This window comes from Grammomys surdaster, unplaced genomic scaffold, assembly GCF_004785775.1.
Source record: "Grammomys surdaster isolate TR1022 unplaced genomic scaffold, NIH_TR_1.0 99, whole genome shotgun sequence".
NCBI classification, from domain to species: domain Eukaryota; kingdom Metazoa; phylum Chordata; class Mammalia; order Rodentia; family Muridae; genus Grammomys; species Grammomys surdaster.
Genome location: NW_021604578.1, coordinates 1,014,491 through 1,020,621, shown reverse-complemented (window position 1 = coordinate 1,020,621; position 6,131 = coordinate 1,014,491). Strand labels below are relative to the sequence as shown.

Sequence of the window (6,131 nt, the reverse complement as noted above, 5' to 3'; positions counted from 1 at the left end):
GAAAATATAACACATCAAAACCTCTGAGATTCAATGAAAGCCATCCTAAGAGGGAAATTTATAGTTCTAAGTGACTACATTAAAAATACTGAGAAATAGCACAGATTAATAATGTAAATAGATCAACTACAAAAAAAGAGATCAAAGTAGTAACTAAAAAAAAAAAAATTCTGATGTATCCACAGTTGAATTCTTCCAGACCTTTAAAGCAAAACTACAACAAGTGTTATTCAAATTGTTTCACAAACTAGAAATGGAAATAACACTCCCAGTCTCCTATGAAGCAAGTACTACTGTAGAATCAAAATCATATAATGACAGAGCAAAAGACAAGAAGGGTAGTGGCCAAAAATCTTTTATAAACATAAATGCAAATATATTCAAAAATACACTTGTATATGACCCAAATATTCCACTCTTGGACATATAAATATCTGTTTACCTAATTACAGAAAAACTTGCTCATCTATCTACATTGATACTGTATTAGAAATACCTATAAAATGGCATTACCCTAGATATCCATCAACTGAGGAGTAGATAATGAAAATGTGGTCCATTTTGAATATGATGGAATTCTATTCAGCTTTTAAAAAATTGAAATTATAAAATGTCCAGATAAATGTAAGAGAGTGAGGTTACCATGCACAGAAAAACAACACATCACTGCCTGATCCTTGCATGTGTGGATTCGAGCTTCAATTTTTTTCATTTTACATGTTGAACATGGACAAGTAGAAGCTACAAAAGAAGAATGGCTGTGAAATGGCAAAGTCTGGACAAAAAAAACCTTTGCAATCATGAATTTTCACCAGCTGCAGACACTTGTACTGAGCATGCATAAGAATGGTCCCAATAAAAATCAAGTATGGATGGAAAAGGGGTTCAGGGGTCCAACCCCCTCATTTCTGAACTATTTGCCTCTGGTAGATTAAAAGGGAGAAGGAACTGTTGCCTCCAGCTGCCTAGGCACTGATGACCTCACAAAGCTTCACTACGTAGTTCTTAATCAAGTCAATGCTCACCACGACCAGGTCATGAAAGAAAAAGAATTAGGAATCTTAGAAAGAGACTGGTATCAATAAAAAGAGATTGACAGAGATGAGAGAGTGATGTGAGAGGGTTGTAATCAGAATGCATCATGACCATGTACAACATTAGCAAAACAATCAACACTAAACACTACAGTAATAAAGGGGTTGAGAGGGAAGGAGGAAATGGTTTAATTATATTATAAATCTCAAAAAAATGAAAGGAATATTTGAAATTACTATAATTGTTCCAACACAAATTATTTTCTGACTCAGATATAGCAAGAAACTAAAATTTCAGAAATTGAGGATTACAAATGCTTACCATGAATTATATGTAATGCCTGGGACCTGTGCACCTGTGCCTTCAGATCCTTCCAGGTGATTCTGGCTTAGCAAGATAGATGCTCTTTACTATGTCACAGGAAGAAACTATCAACTGATCTTTCTACATAATTGATTCATGGTAAAGTACCAGTGGTTATATTAAAACTTAGCTCCAGGTGACCCAGTGTAGCGATGAAGAAGACTCAGAATGATCTCAGCTCATTCCTCATGGGGAAAAAGGTTGAAAAATGTTATAGTGTCGCGCCCAACCTCGTCCAGCAAGGATGACGCGGCACACGAGCTCTTCCCCAAGCAGCTTATTCAGGAACCTTGAACAATCTTCTGACCCTGGGGGAATTGTCTCCCAGGCTTAAGTACTCTAGGACTAGCCTACCCCAGCAAGCCACGTGGCAACAGCAGATAGGTCCACATACAGGGAAGCAAGCCAGACCACCAGCCACAGCCAAATGAGGACTTGTTTACGCCTGAGAGCACTCGCCATCGGGATGGTGGAAGGCAGAGACCGGCGCCATCTTAAGGGTGCGGTACTATGTGGCTCTCCACATTATAGCATATATCTTTGTTTATGTCTAAGGGGTTAGAGTGATACTCTGTGTACCCAGCTATCCTTTAAAACATCAGAAATCCCTAAAAGCAAAATTCAGTATTCCCCGGGCTTGTCTGCAGGAATAAGTGATGCAGCAAAGGATTAAGAGTGGGGTGTTCACTTGATGTGTTTACTTGAACACATCAGGAATTAGAAAAATTTAAAGTAGATTATAAAGTACGAATTTATAGTGAAGAATCCTAATACCCTTACGCCAGTAAATAATTTTCCATTTTCAATGTTTAGTATCTGGGAGACATATAGACTGTTAAAGGTACTGGCACAAACCAGTGGCACCTTTTTGATCCAGCTGTTTGATTTGCTCAACTTTCATATGAAATATGATAACTATATCATTATGCAACCATAATGTCTTTTTTTTTTCAAATTAGGTCATAGAAGATAGTTCCGGTTGCCATTCGAAGAATTCTCAGGGAGGCAATAGGTTTATGAAGCAGTGGATTTAAAGAAAATAAACACATTTTCCTGTGGGGTTTCTCATACTTGATAGTATAGCAGATATCTTTACAGGTTTCCAAGTACACTGTAACCACTGATTATTAAATTCATTTAGCCAGAAGGAAGTTGTTGTTTATGGATTATTACAAGATGCTCCTTAAACGATTTCAGTACTACAATTGATTTCCTTATTGTGATGGCTGCTCGTGGTTTTTAGTTTGACTGCATATGGACTATGGAGTCTAAGATCAAGAGTTTGAAGAAGTGCAAGCTTTCTGGAGGAAGTAGTATACATAAGCTGTCAGCGTCCTTCTTCAGGCAGCTATGCCTACCATTGGGTGCTGTGCTCCCAGTATGGCACAAATGACTCATTCCTTTGGATCCATAAGCCCAAATAAACTCTCTCTTTCATAAATTGCCTTTTTTGTGTTTTATCCATGCAATAGACAAGTAACTAATTCAGAAGTTGGTACCAGGAAGTGGGGTGTTGCTTTCAAGAGCCTGACGCTATTGTTTTTGGGAGAAATCTTGATGACTCTGAACCTTTGAACCAAAAACCTTTGGAATCTGTAAGCAAAGCTTAGTGAGCTGTTCTAGTAAGAGCTTGGAAGACAGCTATGGTGAGAGCAACAACTGTTAAAGGAACTAGACAAAACTATCTTAGCATCTTCTGTTTAGAGAGTTTTGTAAAGACTAAACAAATGATATTTCACCCATTGTGGCTGTCATTCTTTTAAAATTCTGAGATATGCCAAGTTGGGGAGATGGCTTTGTTGGTAAAGTGCTTGCCTTCAAGGATGAGGTCCTGAGTCCAATCCTTATAATCCCCACAAAGAATGCAGAGATGGCAGTGTGTGATTGCTATCCAGTTCTAGGGAGGTGGAGGCAGCCAAATCTTTGGGGCTTGATCTGCTATCACAGTCTACTTGGAAAGTCCTGGGCCAGTGATAGACCTTGTCTTAAGAAAATATGTGTGGTACTGGAGAAAAGGAATTTAAGGTTGACCTCTGACCTTACACATATGTGCAAGTATTGCATATGCATTTGTATCTGCATACACATTACGATACACATACACATCAATACTGCAATATAGGATAACCTTGTAATATTCGTATAGTGGATAATCAGGAATAATTATAGTTGACTGGATCAAATCCCACATAAACAAAAATATGAGCCCAAGAGACCATGTGTTTGTTTTACCTGCCTATTTTAAATGAGACAATTGAGATCAATTAAGTTTCATGGTTTTGTCCTTAAAAGTATAGTGATTAACATAGCAAATGCTTAGTGTTAACATAATTAAAAGCACTGAAAGGTTATTAGACTTTTAACTCTGAGGTTGAACCTTTTGGTGTATGAGCAATTCTTTTAAATGGAAAAAAAGATTCAAGCTTACTTAACTTAATACTCAGAAGAAATTACATATAAAATAAATTAAATAAATTCCTGAAAAGGTAAACGTGATTAACCAAAGTGTAAGCCAACCAGACCAGTAGATGAATGTCATACAGTGTTCTAAAAATGATATTATTATTCCTAGCCAACAAATGTAAACTCTTTTGAAATACTATTAGTTATAAAAACGATCATAAAGCCAATATGGCCAAGTGGCTGATAGTCCCAGAGAGAACATTAAAATAAGCTCTCTATTCCTTTGGCAAGAAGTCGTTGGATTCTATAAGGCACATAAATGGTTTTCTGACTTGGCAATGTGACAGCTTGACTCAATAAAATATGGGCAGGCTGCAGTGTGAATTTGAATTTCCTCTATGTTCTCCTTTCTCTATTTCATTTCCTTTCCCCTCCATTGCCAAATTCACCCTCACTTCACCAAGGCCAGCTTTCTCTCGCATCTTCTTTGAATTGTGTTCTTTAAGCTGCTATAGCAAAAGCCCCTCTCTCTCTCTCTCTCTCTCTCTCCCTCTCCCTCTCTCTCTCTCTCTCTCTCTCTCTCCACCCACCCCCCCAGGTCTTTACATTTAAATTACACCATGATGCTCTGTACTTTTTATGGGCTGTGGAAGTCTGACGTCTTTTCTTTCTTTTCTTGCCAGTTTCAATCTGAAGGGGTTACTGTCTCCATGTCAGTGTAGATTGAAGAGTTCTATCACCTAGCTCACTATTGTTCACCATCTTTGGATGGGAAGTTTAGAAAGAAAATAGAATTATCAATTTTCCCTCTAGGAAAATACTTTCCAACTACAAAGGGGAGTTTTACCCTAGATTTAAATTGTTCAGCACATCTACTCAAGAATATCATGCCTACCTGATACCTACCTACACATCTCTTCCTTCTAGTGACTCAATTCTGGTGGTTGTAACTCCCCCAGACTCACTATCCTACTACATGACCTTGATCCCATCTACCTTTCTCTTTTACTGATTTAAAATCATTGAAGCAATCAAATGATCCCAAATGCCTGAGGTGCCATGCCCTTGACATCACCTCCTCTCCCTATGCATAGAAGTTGGTTACCAATAAATGCTCAGATCATTGTACCTGCCTTCTGTGCTACAATATTCTGCTGCCTAAGTTTTCTGCCTGCTAGTATGATTATTAACTTTGTTTATTATTTTTTAACTAATCATAGTTCTTCATACACACCATCTTGGTTTTTTCTATGACACACCAAACCCTATCAAACCAAAATTTTCCTTATAGAAAGTACCATCATGGTTTTTTATGCTTTCCTTGTATATGTAGGTGTGTGTGTGTGTGTGTGTCTGTGTGTGTGTGTATGTGTGTTGTGTGCTATTATTTATATTGTGTGCCTTTGTCCTAGATTAACTTTACATTAGTCACCAGTTTACTGCTAAATTTCAATCATCTAGAAAAGCCTTCCCCTGGATACATTACTTCTACCATCCTTCATACTTACTTTAGACCTTTTACATATGTCTGTTTTGTATTATATTCACTGTGTGAGGCTTTTGTTGTTGTTTATTTGTTTGTTTTATATTTTGTATTCTTCATTTAAGAGTGATATTGACAATCAATAAGGTCAATGAATAACATCATTTTCCCTGACCACCAAAGCCAATTTAAATAAAGAAGTCAAAAGACAGAGGTCAAAATATTGTCTCTTTATTTAATAAAAGAGATGCTAGAGGTGAAGACTTTGGCCTCAGGCCAGGTACATTTTTAAAATGGCATCTCTCTAGTATGTACTTGGTCACAGACAAATAGCTGACATGGACACAGCATGCCTGAGAAGCTTATCTCTTCTCAGGAACATGTAGAAATCTGCAAACAAGCATGTGAGCAAAAAGAAAGAGAGTGTAACGCTCCACCAATTTCTTTTTCTACACTCACAAGTCAAGTTAGTCACTCTTATTCCTTGGCAATTATGGAAGGATCATGTGGAAGAGAATGAAGACAGACCAAAACAGGAATGACTTTCCAGTGAAACTTTGAAACAAAGAAAACATGATTCCCAGAGAGGGAGTTTTAAATTATGTCCACATTATCCCTCCCTTCTAGATCAGAAGCTGAGTACCCTCCCGAGAGGGTGTAGAAAATACAATAACACACTCATAACAAAATGAAATCGAACTTGATAGAATGTGTCTTCACTCAGGATACCCACACTTGCTCAGTCTCTCTCTTTCTGTGTCTCTCTCTGTGTCTTTCTCTCTGTCTCTCTGTTTTCCTCCTCTCTCTCTCTCTCTCTCTCTCTCTCTCTCTCTCTCTCTCTCTCTCT

At 37.6% G+C, this 6,131-nt stretch overlaps 1 pseudogene; it reads left to right on the top strand.

Moving 5' to 3' along the window:
* Window positions 1-1,825: 1,825 nt before the first annotated feature.
* Window positions 1,826-6,131, top strand: part of LOC114634629 — an 11,073-nt pseudogene continuing 6,767 nt past the window's right edge.